At 41.1% G+C, this 15,175-nt stretch overlaps 1 pseudogene; it reads left to right on the forward strand.

Moving 5' to 3' along the window:
- Positions 1-14,211: 14,211 nt before the first annotated feature.
- On the forward strand, positions 14,212-14,330 carry LOC112475644 (annotated as a pseudogene).
- Positions 14,331-15,175: the final 845 nt, after the last annotated feature.

The following is a 15,175-nucleotide window of genomic DNA, read 5'->3' on the forward strand; positions in this document are numbered from 1 at the left end:
AAGGAAAAAAAATCACAGCTGAAAAAAATTTAATCCATGTTTGTGTCACAGTGTGTCAGCCAGGTGGAATTTTGAGATTTTTCTAACTTGCTCTGGTGCCTTCAGAGGACACTATGTGTCATCTTGAAGCAGGTTTTCACTGTTATGGACAGAATCCCTTGAGTGGCCACTGTCAGTTAGCCATGTGACATAGGGTAACACTTGAAAGATGCTTCCCCTGGAAGCCCTGATGTAGACAGGGAAAATGGACTAAATAAGATGAAATAAACACCTACGGGGAGGAAAGGACCAAGAACTGTTCTAGACAGGTGACAGAACACCAAATGTCTTGTTATTCAAATTATACGTCCTATTTAAATACATTTGGAAAATTCCCTCAAAACAATAATGCCACCTATATTTTTACACTGTGAACCCCTGAGCTGCCATCACATCATAATGTGTAAAACGATAGCTTCAAGCACGTTATCTCTGTGGTAGCATTTACATTTTTTCAGATGCAAACAGGAAGATAATGTGCTCTCTCCAAAGTCAAAAAGAACAAAGCGAAAACCCTCATCTTCCATCTCTCCACTCGTTTATTCAATGTGCATTGTGAGTCACCTACTGGATGCTTGTTCAGTAGACAAAGCCTCTTAAAGCTCTAATAGTCCACATTACCTGGCTTGGATGATGCATTTGCTGGCTCTCAGAGAAGCATGTCAGATTCCCACACCACCTTCCCAATCTCGCTCCTCAGTGACTGACAGCATCCATTTCTCTAGTTGCTCGGGCCAAGACCTTGGGGGCAGCCTTCCTTGCTTTGTCTCGCACCCACCATCTAAGCCAAGAACAAATTCCCTCTGTTCTACCTTCAAAAGTATCTCCCAAATCTGACCGTTTCACACTTTTGCCTCTCAGAACTAAGCACCATCACATCTCACCTGGATTGTTAAAATAGCAGCTACCTGTTTTTCCAGCTTTTGCCCCTTGCCCTCCATAGTCTGTACTCACCCAGAGGACAAGATGAGCTGTTTTAAAATAAAAGTTGGTGCTTTTAGACTGCTCAGGCCGCCATAACAAAGTACCACAGACTCGGGGGGTCTAAAACAACAGACATTTGTTTTCTCACAGTTCTGGAGGCTGGAAGTCCAAGGTCAAGGTGTGGGCAGGGTTGGTTTCTCCAGAGGCCTCTTTCTATCTTCACATCCTCTTCCCTCTGTGTGTCTGTGTCCTAATCTCCTCTTCTTACAAGGGCATCGGTCATATGGGATTGGGGCTCACCCATATGACCCGATTTTACTTAAATTTGCTCCATAAAGGACCTCTCTCTAAATACAGTCACATTCTGACGTATTGGGGGTTCGGATTTCAATATGCAAATTTACCAGGGACACAGTTTAGCCCATAAGAGCCAGACCACACACTCCTCTCGAACCGTCAGTGGCCCCCTCAACACCCAGCATAAAAGCCGAAGTTCCTAGAGTGACCTGCACGCCCTTTGGATCTGTCCCCAAGACTGTTCTCATCTCATGTCTCATTAATCTCCCCTTACCCACTCCATCGCACCTCGCTGGCCTTCTAGCTCTCCTACAACATGCCAAATCACCCTACCTCATGGCTGCTCCTTCTGCCCAGATCTCTCTCTCCCCAGATATCCACCTGATGACCTTTACCTTATTCCCTTCAGGCCTCTGCACAAATGTCACTTTATTGAGGGGAAGCCCTCCCAGACCACTGTATAATAGGAAACAACTCCAACGTGCCCTACAAGGCGCCTTCCCTGATTTATTTATATTTTTACATAGCCCCCTCAAACCTTCTGACATTTCTTATATTTATTCATTTATTTGCTTATCATCTCTTTCCCCCACTTGAATGCAAGTTTCTTCAGGCACTATTTCTGTCCAGTTTGTTGACCACTATACCCCTGGCACTTAGAACACTGCCTGGCTCAGAGTAGGCGCTTGGTGAATATTTGTTATGAGACTGAATAAATTATTTTGCTGCCTTGCACTCCCCTTTGGGAGAAATATGAAATATGAAAATAATTTCCTTCAAGTAGAAAAGTTTATTGTCGTGAGTGTTAGGAAATCACTTATTAGTTACCATGTTCTTTTTAAAAATGTCAGGAAATAAAGAGGGAAGGGTGAAATTCTCTTTAGTTTTGCAGACCGATGAAAGAGCACTCTCTCACCTGTTCATTTTCTCGAGACGTCTAAGCTCTGTGACAGCATGTTCTTCTTCATTAGAAAGTCTGTGAGCCACAGAGAAGACATTTTAAAAATAATTATGCCTGGTGATTGGTGTAATTGTCCCTCTCTATAGAACTAAATCTGCCACAAAACATGTCACTGCTCAAAGAGTATTTTTAGGTGTCTTTTTTTAGACTATAAATATATACAGCTCAAACGGCATCCGCCCGCTCTTGTTAATTCTGCCTGGATAATCCCTATTTACACCATTCGTTACAAAGTTTAAACTTTCTAAAGAGATCTCCATGGTCCCAGGGGGAATCGTCTGAAAGACCCTAATAGATTGAATCACTTCATTTAATGGTGTTTAGTGACAGCAGAGGCGGAAAGTCCGAAGTAATTAATTCTGCCCCCAATTATTGTGATTAAGTAAAAGCTCTGCCACTTGATTTGCTCCTTTTACTTAGGACTCTCTCTTTCTTACACCATCCGCAGTCAGCGCAATGAACTAACTCCGAGCCTGACGAAAGCCATCCTCCCAGCCACACACTCTACAGGCAGCCAAAGAAATCTCCAGACATGGCTGGCCTTTTCAAGCCCCCAAGCCTTTGCCCAGGATGTTCCCGCGCCATCAAAGCCTCTCACTTAGTCATCTGCCCAACTGACTCCCGTTCATTTTTCCTGACCCAGCTTAAGAATCATCTCCAAAGTCCTCCTTTGACTCCCACTGACAGCAGGTTATCCTTTCCCTGGGCTCTGATTAGCTCGTACCTGAGTACTAGCAACAACCACTGCATTAGTCAGGCTAGGCTATGTCATGCTCCAGTAACAACCTTAGTTATTGTAAAAACGAAAGTTGATTTCTATTTCAAGCAAAATCTGTTCAGGTTATGGTGAGTAGGACACCTGTACTGCAAGCAGCCTCAGTGACCCCACGTAACAATGATTAGTCACCTTGGTCCTGCCTAACTGCCAGGCTGAGTGGGTGCCTAGGAGAAAGGTTAAAGATATGGATGAGCACTACAAGCCTGAATGCAGTTAATTTCGATGTCCTCCAGTCAAGGGAAATGTTTCCGGGAATAGAATCTGAGTATCTTAATTAGAGGAACCATAATTATTCATCTCAGTGCTAGATCCCAGTTCTGAAAACAATGCCTGTACACTAGATGGTCCTCAATAAATGCAGACGGAAGGAAGGCAGGAAGGCAGGAAGGCAGGAAGGCAGTGCCTGTACACTAGATGGTCCTCAATAAATGTGGAAGGAAGGAAGGAAGGAAGGAAGGAAGGAAGAATTTAGACTAAATAAGATTAACTGCCCAGGACTGATGAAAAGCCCAGCCGCTCCAAAAGCAAATGGCCACTCAATATCAAAAAGAAGTCAAGGTTTGTTGAAAAAAATGAAGGAGACAAAGTGGCTGTTCAGGAAGTATTGATGTTGGCTACAGCACTTCACAAACATTTCTTGAGCAAATGGATGGATGAGTGGATGGATGGATGGATAGATAGATGGATGGATGGATGGATGGATGGATGGATGGATGGATGGATGGATAGGTGGACTGGTAGATGGGAGGATGGATAGATGAACGGTTAGGCAGACTACTTCCCCATCCCTATTGCCAAGGATCCTACTCTTGCTCAGATCATCATCATCACCTAAGTTATTACAATGGCTGCTAGAATGAACATCATTGTCTACAATCTTTTTTCTCTCTCTCAGTATATTATCTGCACTTATGTAAGAGTCATCCTTCTAAAACTCAGATTGAATCACGCCGTTACCTTGTTTTCTTAAGAAATCAATTGTTCCACCATTAAAGAAAGAAAAGAAAAACATTCAGATACCTTCATATGATATTCAAGGTCCTTTACAATTTGATTGGAGCTTGCATCTCTACCATCCTTCACCTGCATCTACCTGTGTCTACCTACTATTCTCTTCCCATGCAGACCCAGTTTACTTTGGCTACACTAGACTATTTGCCGCTATTCCCTGAAAAGGATGTGCATCTTCACATCTCTAATTATCTGCTCGTTCTTTCCTTTTTCTCCCTATCCAAAGATGTCTTAGTGAACTGGTATTTCCTCTGCAAAGGCTTCTCAGATCCCTTCAGACAGAATTCACTGCTCCCTTCTATGTTCTCCCTTTACATCTGGTTTGTACTTTTTAAAAAAATATTGCACTTAGGATAATATGCTTTATATTTGGATATAAACCATTGGAGCTGGAAAAAGGACACTTCTAGGTTGTGGTTTCTTGAGAGCAAGAACCATTTTTGACTCTCTTAATTAGGACAGTGAATTGAATAGCGTAATCACCCAATTCCACATGTTTTCAGTCGACAAATGCTACTGAGTGCCAAATATGTGTTAGGCAGTGAGGAAGACAAGTCACAGCCGTAGAGATGAATTATATCCTGAGTAGAGTTCTGTTCACCAGAGCCCCTTTAACATTTCACATAGTACACAACACCACGTGATGGTTAGATCATTAATAAAGCTGACTTCATAATTAAACATAACTTCATTATCTTGTCCAGATGCGATAGAGCACTCTTGATATACAATTTTAGAAAGGGAGAGAGAAAGATCTTCACTGTGAGACCATTCCCTGATACTATATCATATTCATATCTCAGGAGATTCGGTTGCCACTCTGAATTTTATGGAAGTTTTTATTGGCCAACCTGACCTTTTGGATGTGAATTTGTCTTGGTTACAAGATGCAGAAATTGAACTCCGTTGTCGGTACCCGTTTATTGCTGTACATATCCCCATTACTCAAAATGAAATGTTCGTGGTGTTTTTTAAGATGATTCTTAATCTTTTCGATGGCCACATAAAATTGTCCTTGTGCACACTGGGCTTTCATTTCATTTCTTTTTAAGGCATCGATAGAGAACAATGTGAATGCTTTCAAACAGCTTCTATTTTCTTCATGGTGTAGAAGTTGGGTGTGGAAATGTACCCCGAATTTCCTGCCTATGGATTTAATAGCACAGAGCCAGCATTCCTCTATAAGCCATCCATTCTCCCTTCAGACCAGGCCCCCAAACGCCCATCAAAGTTAATGGAGACAATTATGTCCACAAACCAACGAGAAAATAAACCCCTTAATTTGTAAATTAGCCCCAATCCGGTAGATTTTCTACTTGAAACCAAGAAAGAGTAACATGAAAACATGTCAATCATGACTCTCTTGATTTAATTGTCTGAAACAAACGTTCATCTGGGAAGCTTCCCATTCCTTCTGAGAAAAAATGAGAGACAGCAAATTCTCAGCAGCTACTTGGGACATTAGTCTGGGAACTCCTCCACTGTTTCTTTTCCAAGCTGCTTCTGCAAATGGTAAATGGCCAGTCTGTTGATTGATTCTGGGTATCCCGTAAATCTACATAGATCAAGTCCCATTTTCCAGAGCCATTTCTCATGGAGAGCGATTGGTTTGTTTTCAGTTGTGCCCATTGTTTATTAGAAAAAATGAACATAGATATCTCTTTTTATTAAGATTATAAAAACTGAGACGTGTGTGTTTCGATTTAAATTCAGTTCTAACGAAGCCACAAACTGACTGTCAAAGGTAGGGCTGATCACTGGCCCAAAATAGGACCTGAAATTAATGGTGACCTTCGAAGAGTCTTCTTTTCTGGGGAAATACACTCAGCAAGCATCCAGTCATCGTTTTGATATGGGGACCGCAGGGACACCTCTGATACAACGATGAAAATTCACCTACCCACTTTGCCCTTACAGCAAAAAAAAAATATTAATTTTTCAAAAATGAAGTGAGACGTGGAGATTTATCTCCACCTACAGATAGCTGTTGCCCATGAAATGTCCTGGGGTGTTCCATCTTCATCTTCCTACAACCAGCCTTGGTCCCTCTTCTTCTGACTCAGGACATAACTCGTATCGAGAACTTAACCCCATCTTATCTCCGTCCGGTGACTTTGCCTTCACGAGCATGTGCTGATGATGAGGCTATAACTGTGGCTGTTTGGTCCTGACAGCCAGAATTCTCAATAGACTAAGAAATAGTTACATCCTGTTGTTCTTATAATTCTTTCTATGTCCAAAGTCAAACCTGTTATACTTCAAAGAAAAGTTTTTTAAAAGTTCAAACCCAATATTAAAGCTATGGGATAATAGAAATTGATATATATAATACCTTTCATAAGAATACATAATTAGAATAAAACAAGGGAAAAAAGATTCAAAACACAATAAACATGATCATAGACTTATTGATAATAGTAAGAAATAGTTTCTGTTGTATTTACCACTGAGTCTCTAGTACTTGTGTAAAGATCATTATAGAATAGTCATTAAATATTTGTTAAATTAATAAATAGCAAATCAATTATGAGATTTTCCTAATTTAAAACTTGAATTCCTTTTAGATACAAAATATAATGCTCCAAGATGCTAGAGGTCAGACAGTAGTTAACTTTGTAAGGATGGAGCATAGACTAGAAAGGGATATCTTGTGGGATGCTATAGGTATTGATCAGAGTAGTCGTTACACACACACACACACACACACACATATACACACACATACGTATAACACACATAAATATATATACAAAAATTCATCCTGATGAACTCTTAAGATTAGTGTTACATGTTATTTCTATATCTATGATATCCTTAGTTTTAAAGGTAAATGATTATAGCACGATGCTTCTAATCTATATGAAAATCTGTTTTGTTCTTTATTTAGAAAGCTCTTTCTCTACTTTTATATTTTGGGAATCCTTTATTCCTGGGCCTATTCGTCTGTGATTTGATTAGTATTTAGTATTTACATATTGGTCCTATTTCCCACTAGCTCTTGCTTAAATGATTATCACTCCCAGATAAGTGAATTTGTTTCGTTTTGGCGGGGGGGGGGAGAATACAACTTGAAGCTACAAAATAAAAACTTAAAAGAACATAACATAAATACATACCTTTTAAAACACATTTAGACACACTATAAGGTTTTTTAAAAAATAAAATAAAGTTGGTCATCATCTTGTGTGTTGGGAATCTTAAGATATCTAATTAGGGAAGCACCAAAAATAATGTGGAAACCATCTCTCCCGTTTGCAAAACTGATGGGCCCTCTTACCAAGCATCGTTCTGCTCTACCTAGAGAGAATCTAACAACCTCACAACAGTCACCAAGGAAATGAGATATTCAGAGAAGAGACCCCATTGGCCATGTGACTTTGAACTCGGTCACTTAGCCCCATCATTAGGCTTCAATTTCCTCTTAAAAAAAAACAAGACGACAATTAGGTCCAAGGTCACAGTCAACTTGTCTTTCTATATTTCAAGGACAGATGAGTTTTAGTTGTTTTAGTAGCACTTCTGATGTCCTCAATTAGATTTAAGAGAATAATAGCTACAAAGACAGATTTTTCTTTAACTTTTTGTCTACATAAAAATGGTTTCATTTTCGTTTCTCAATTCAATGATGCAAATGATTGTTGTCTTGTGATGAACATACAACACATATTAGTTAGAAGCAAAAAACTTTATTTTTTTTATATTATGCCAAATTAACTGTACCTCTCTGGTTCTCAATAAATATTAATTAATGGCTTTGAAGCTGTTAAATTAATTAATATCTCAATGCCCCAGAGTTAATGAACCACCACAAAGTAAGCAGCTCATTTTTATTTTAGGAGTCTGCACTAGTCCTAAAATTTTCTTAGAGTTTATAATCAGTTTATAACCACCCCTGACATTATAAGTTAAATATTAATATTTTGACCAAACTGGGTGAAAACCAGGAATACCAAAATGAAGGTTAAAACTCAGCTATGAACTTGCCCTACGATCATGAAGGGCCAGAATGAACAAGGTATACCAGGGTAAGCTTCTCTGCACTTCTGCACTAATCTGCTCACAGGATTAGTTTAGTTGCTTTAGAGGAATAATGAGCTCAAGATATTGTCTTAATCTAAAGCTGGAACTTCCTAATATTGATTAAGTGTCACTACGAACCACATAGACTTGTGTCGTTGGACCACAGACACCCATCGTTTCTTCCCATCGACAATCCCTTCTTAAAGTCTGCCTCACACACAGCTCAAAAGGGGCGACTTCTTGCAAATGCTAGATCTGGCGGAGGCAGAACCCGATCTAGACGGGGCTGTTAGCTCTTCTCATGCAAGAATTCAGTATTGAGAAACGGATTCTGAAGCAGTCGGATGGACTTAGAGCCAAAGATTCATGTAAAGTTAGATGCACATGGCATGCAAAAGCCAAATACCAGGCAAAGATATTATCTTAGTCCTTTGAGCCACTATAACAGAATACCATAGACTAGGTGGCTCATAAGCAACAGAAATTCATTTCTCACAGTTCCAAAGGCTGGAAAGTCCAAGATCAAGGTGTCTGGTGAGGGCCAGCTTCCTGGTTCACTGCATCTTCACATGGTAGGAGGGGTGAGGGGGCTCTGGGGTCTCTTTTATTAGGGCGCTAAACCCATTCATGAGACCTCCACCCTCAGGACTTCATCACCTCCCACAGGCCCTGCCTCCTAACACCATCACACTGGGGGTTAGGTTTTAATACATGAATTCCGTGGGGACAGTCTGTCTGCTGCAGTTAAGGAGAGCAGAGACTACAGGGCTAGCTGAGAAAGCAGGTTAACTGAGTGGGGAATATAGAAGGTTGCAAAGGGAAGAAGAAATGAGTGGACCCAGAAAGAGCAGGATGGAGATGGCAGATGACTTACGGCTTCCTAGTTCCTGTGACACACGGCTGCACTTCTGGCCAAATGGTTTTCAAAGAATGCCTGTTAACCAATCCCACCCTCAGGTTTGCCACTGTAAAATAATACATATTAGTGTTTACAGCCTCTCACACTCACACACACACACACACACACACACACTCACACTCACACTCACATTCATACATTCACACCACTGGTATATAGAGCTGGTAGAGAATTAAAGTAGCCAGAAAAACTAGACTTGGTTTGGAAGAAACAGCTGCTCAAGGTAGGGGCAAGCGTGCACAAATCCTCAGGACAAACCATTTTGGGGAGAAGTTGTAGATATGTTGGAGAATAAAGCAAGATTGAAAACAGGTGGGATGTTGAATGGAACATTGGGAAAGATTTTACAAAGTTTTGCTGTTTGCTCAAATGGAATTGTCCTCTGGCACCTTGATTTTTGTGGCCGCCACCCAGAAAACACCTCTAGATCACTTGGCTTACGCTCACAATCCCACTGGACTGTATATCTTTACATACTTTGAAAGCTGATGCTTAAGAGTCTGGCTTCCAATCAGCCTGAATCCGATAAACTCCCTTTTGAGACACTGATGGGCCTTGACACACTCTCAACTACTGGGAGCCACTGACAGTAAAACAGGCTGCTTGGACCATCGCAAAGGTCAGAGAGACAACCAGTTCTAGGCCCGGACTGAACAAAAAGGTTCATCTCTAAAACAAGGTCACTCCTTCAAAACTGAGACAGCTGGCTGTTTTATCTAGAAACCAACACAGAGAGTCAGAGGAAATGAAGAAACAGGAATATGCCCCAAACAAAAGAACAAGATGAAACTTCAGAGGAAAAAAAAAAGAACTTAATGAAATTATCTCTTTCTGTCCTCTTGTCTCATCCATTCTTGTCCCCAGCTCAATATACTCCGTATTCACTCATTTATTTGTCTAGGTGGGGGACAGTATTCCCTCACTAAAATGTGAACTCCATGAGGGCCAGGACTTGTGGTCTTTTTCTTCACCTGCTGTCTAGAAGAGTACTTGATAATGGCAAGTGCTTAACAAATATTTATTGAATGAATGAATGGATTTAAGAATAATCGAGAATTCATATATAATAAATATATAACAAGTAATGAAAGAAGGCTAATGACGTTGAGGGTAGCTCTTTCATTCTTGGTGGTTGTCAACATGGCAAACGGACAATTCCACCCAAATCGGTCCATAATTGCATGTCCCAGGCTGGCATGGAAAGGACCCTAGGCCGCATCCCCACCGTGTCCAGGAGGAGTTCACTGGAGCAGTGCTGCCCCCAGCTGGCAGTTTCTGAGAGCACAAACGGAGGAAGGAGACAGTCCCTGCACTCCGCTCAGGCATCCTGAGTGCGTCCTTACCGCGTTCCAGGTACCGGTCAGCACTAGAGACACAGCAGTGAACAAGACAGACCCAGTCCCTGCACTCCCAGCGTCATCAGTCCAGTCGCAGAGACGGGGCGACAACCTTGGACAGGGCGCTTACACGGAAAGCTCGCATGGAGAACCTGGGAAAAGAGACCTGAGAAAACAAGAGAATTATCTGCCCGAGAGAGACGAAAGGATCAGAGCTGCTTTTAACTGAAGTTAAATAATGCTTTCTGTTCCTCGTTGGTTTTTTTTCCTTCTTGTTTTTCTTAACTGCAGTAAAATAACGCATAGCATAAAATGGACCGCTTTAACCATTTTTAATTGTGCAGTTTGGTAGCATTAAGTACAATCAGCACCACCGTCCACCTCCAGAACGTTTTCATCTTCCCAAATGCAGCTCTGTACCACTAAACGGTTCCCTCTCTCCCTCCCTCCGCCCCTGAAAACCACCATTCCACTTTCTGTCTCTGTGACTTTGACTATTCTAGGCACCTCACATGAGTCAAGTCAGTATTTGTCCTTTAGAGACTGGCTTATCTCACTTACCATAATATTGTCAAGATTCACCTACGTCATAGCATGTATCAGAATTTCATTAATTTTCAATATTATTGACTAATATTCAATTGTATGTATTTATCACACTTTGTTTATCGATGGACATGTGGGTTGAATGCTGCTATGAATACGTGCATACAGATACCTGTTCTCATTCCTGTTTTCACTTCTTTGGGGTATTTTTCCTTTGTTTCTTGCTTAAAAGGCAGACAGTATAGGTGCGCGCTCAAGGCTTGTGCTGGGTTAGGTCAGTCAGACCTTGAAATTAGAGTTAGCCCTTCCCAGCCACATGCTGGTGATATGGCACTCATATAGCACATTAATGTCAGATGAAGCCCTGAGCTCAGCAACTCAACGAAATAAAGGCCCAATGCAGGTTTCTGGGGACTGTTTCCCACCTGCCGACTCAGGGATTGAGGGTTCCTCCAACTTATGAGGCTGTCAACTCAATAAGGGTGACAAAGTCACTGCCCCAGAAGAAGAAAGAGATCACTCTTGACTATCTTAGCCCAAGGGTGACATAGTCCACTGGCCAGAACTGGTCACATAGCCAAACCTAACTGCTAAGTGGTCTGTGAAACACAAAGGAACTAATGAAATCATCAGTCAGCACTGACTGACAAGGGCGTGGCTCCTCGTCATTACACTGCAGAGACTCTTTCAAAGAGAAAACGAACAGCTGCCGTTTTTAGGGTGCTTGCACCGCAGAGAGCCCCCAGGTCTCTCAGTCTAGATCCAGACCACCCACAGAATTGCCCTAATCTCCTCTAACACCACTAAAACTGACTCTAATCACACAAAAACGACTTTAAATGACGTGTTCTCCAGAGCGGCATTTTGAACAGGATCTAGGGTAAAGGTGGCGGATAGCCGATGCCAACAGCCAATAGCTGCAGTTGGTGGGCAACGGCAGCATTATGCTGAGGGTTCTGAGGTCACAGCAGCCACAGGCAAAGCCGGGCTGAATGGCAGTGTTTGCCCCATGCACAGAAAAGGAAGTTGAGTCCATGCATGCCGGCAGCGACACGTCCCTGTCCTAAATTCTGGGTCACTGTTGCACTGCCTCCTGAAATACAACCCCAAATGATATTGTAGGGACAAAGATCACATTTAGAGGTCATAAAATTTATCTTAACAAAAATTAATAAGAATGTAGGAGGAAAATCCAGTACCACTCTTGACGATCTCGTGGTTCTGTTCCGAATTTTGAAAACTCCTTTTTGGGAAAACAAATGAAAAAGCTAATAGTAGAGTTGCAGTCAAAAGATTATTAAAGAAACCTTATCCCCATAGTCACATAAGTGATATGATAATGGATGTGTGTTGCTTCAGACACCACGGTGACTGTATTTGTATAAATAAACCGATTCGGATTTAGAAGGAAATGTAGCAGAAAAAAATAATTTGAGCTCTGTGGAAAAAGGAAATACATTTCCAAAGCTGTCAATCCCTTCTTTACTGTACTTTCCTAAAAATAATAATAAATTCAAGCAGCTATGTTTTATTATCAATTGTAATATTTTCCAAAGCTGTTCTATGCTAGGTCTAGAGACTACACCTGACCTACTTACAGTGGTTTGTGTTAAAAGGAGTTTTTGTGTGTTTTTTGAGAATTTCTATTCTTAATTAGGTTAAGGGCAAAAAGGGATTAAGGTAGGTGATAAATCTTAATCTTCATCCTTAGTGAGGAGCCAAGGCTTCTAGAAATGTCTACCATCCATTCCTAATGATAGGCATTCAACACATTTTTCTTGAGAATCTATATATGCCAGGCACTATTCTAAACTCTTGGAACACATCAGTGATCAAAACAGGCAGCTACGCCTGATTATTTGACCTATCTATTTCTGTGTAGCAGAAAATTTTTTGATAGTGTCGAGGACTGGAAAAGATTTTTAAAATTTTTTCTGGCACTCACTTAGAAATTATCACAAAAAAACCAACAACAACAACAAAGAAAAATATCTATGCTTCCACTCATGGTTTTGAAAGTACTGTGTTCATAATAGAAATATGTACTGAGAGATTTTTTCTGTGGTAAAGAAATGCGCTAAGAAGTATAAGGGGGTATAAACATGTATAAGACATATCTGTAAACTTATCCTTGGGTGGGTTGCACCCACACCATGGTTTCAAAAAAAAAAAAAAATACTATCATCGCAATGTTACAATGATTGGGCAATGTCATAATTCCATTAAAGAGCATAGAGTTGTAAGTCTGCCTTTTGCTAAATAAAAGTCCCTTGTGGCTCAGATGAGTGTACCTTGGGGATCGAAATGGGAAGCAAAGAGCAAATGGCAGCCTCGGTGGCATGAATGGGCACTTAAACCCGGTTCCGAAAATCACGGTCCTACAGGATAAAGATGCACTTAAAATAGCCAAAAACTCAGAGGCAGAAATGAAAGGCACTCTGCCTGCCATCTGATCGTCAGAGACCATGTATTATCCTCTCCGTTTAGATCTACCATTGAGGACTACGCGTTACGATAGCAGGCAGTCTTGAGGAGGTGACTGGTATATCTTGACTTACACACGGTGCAAGTCAGCCAGAGCTGAAGGGAGCTGCCACATTTGTGCTGAAAGTGACAGTCTAAGCCGGAGATGAGAGCAGGAGAGCATGAAGTCGGACACCCCGATTAACCGAAAACACTTGGCCACATTTTGCATCCTCAACAACATTCTACGACTTCTTGGTTTCAGATATTTGGCTTAATGCTCAATTTTCTATTTTTAATTTTCACATAAAGTGGTCAGGAAAACGTCTATAGGCTTCTTGGATTTTTCTCCAAGGGCCTTTAAGAATAATATTTTGATGAGTTAGATATAAATGATTCAGAAACATATGGACCGTATTTACTTTGATATATCAGAATTTAACACTAAGTGGCGTTAACATACGTGGCTATACTCTGTGTTCTAGGGGAGCCAAATCTTCGGGGAGAGTGAGGCAACAGGCACTTCGCTGCCTTCGTGTGCTTCTCCCTCTTTTAACTTTTTCTTTCATGCTGCCTGGAGCAGGTATTAGATTTCAGGTACGTTGTAAAGAGTAAGAGCCAGCAGCTTGAGAGATCCCACTTCTATTTCCCAGGAAGAATGGGGATTCCCCTGAGATACTCTGTTCAGTAGATATGAACAAACACAGCAAAAAACCCAAACTGTGTTCTCAGCCCCATCGAGGCAGTCTTTTTCAGTGTTTCATCCAATTCCAGCTTTCTGCTTGGCAGGGCGGGTAGCAACAGGACCAGCTCCATAATTTGAGGGGCTCGATGCCGAATGAAAATGTGGGTCCCTAGTCCAGTAGGTATTAAGAACCTCAAGATGGTAAAAACATAGTGTTAAGAAGCGTGGGGGGTCTACGGCCATGCCACCCTGAACAAGCCCGATCCCGTCTGATCTTGGAAGCTAAGCAGGATTGGGCCTGGTTAATACTTGGATGGGAGACCACCTAGGAAGACCAGGTCCTATAGGCATAAAAAATGAAAAATAAATAAATAAATAAATAAGTGATTGTAAACTGACAAGTTCCTTGCAATCTGTGAAGTCAACCAAGAAGCCTGGGAAGCGTAGCAGCGTAGCCCAGGAAGCCAGCTCTGCATGGCGATCTGCTGAGGCATTTTCTCCCTTGAGATTTCTCGTTGCAAAGAAAAACTAGGTGATGGCAGAATGATCGGTGTGAACTCGGATTAAAGATATATTGTGATATGGAATTAGGATTTAAGGATTTGGATTCCCTAAGCACTGTTAACTAAAATCAAGAGATAGAATCCTACATCACTGAAGATTTCAAAGGGTGTCACAGCACGAGTGAACCGAGTGCATTCTAATTAACACAGGTAAGCGGTTCCGGGAGACAGGTGAGGCTGTGGCTGGTTCTGGAGGCCACAGTGCTGTTTCCTACAGGGGCTCTGAGGAAAGGAATTCTCTTTAATAACACTCCAGGGAAGATTTTAAAGGAATGTGAAAGAACTCTGGCATTGTTTAAGCGGGCAAGTCGCTGCTTTTGTAATTCTCAATTTTACCATATTCCTTATTCAGTGTTGCCTAAGAAAAATCTCCACTTTTCCTCTCACAGTTTCCAGAGGAGAATAAATAAGTAAAATAACAATTCGGGGACACAGAAGTCACCTTATAACAATCCCTTGAAGGTCAGTCTTCAAGATTCATCATACCCAAATGCAGGCATTGCCCATAAGCAAACATTTCTTTAAAAATAGTCTGTACATGACATGTTTATGTATTTATTTTTGAAAAAATTTTTTTTTCCTATTGATAAAATTTTGTGCATGTGGAGACAAAATTTAAATTTCTTGATTAT

This window comes from Pteropus alecto, unplaced genomic scaffold, assembly GCF_000325575.1.
Source record: "Pteropus alecto unplaced genomic scaffold, ASM32557v1 scaffold11, whole genome shotgun sequence".
In the NCBI taxonomy this organism is placed as follows: Eukaryota; Metazoa; Chordata; class Mammalia; order Chiroptera; family Pteropodidae; genus Pteropus; species Pteropus alecto.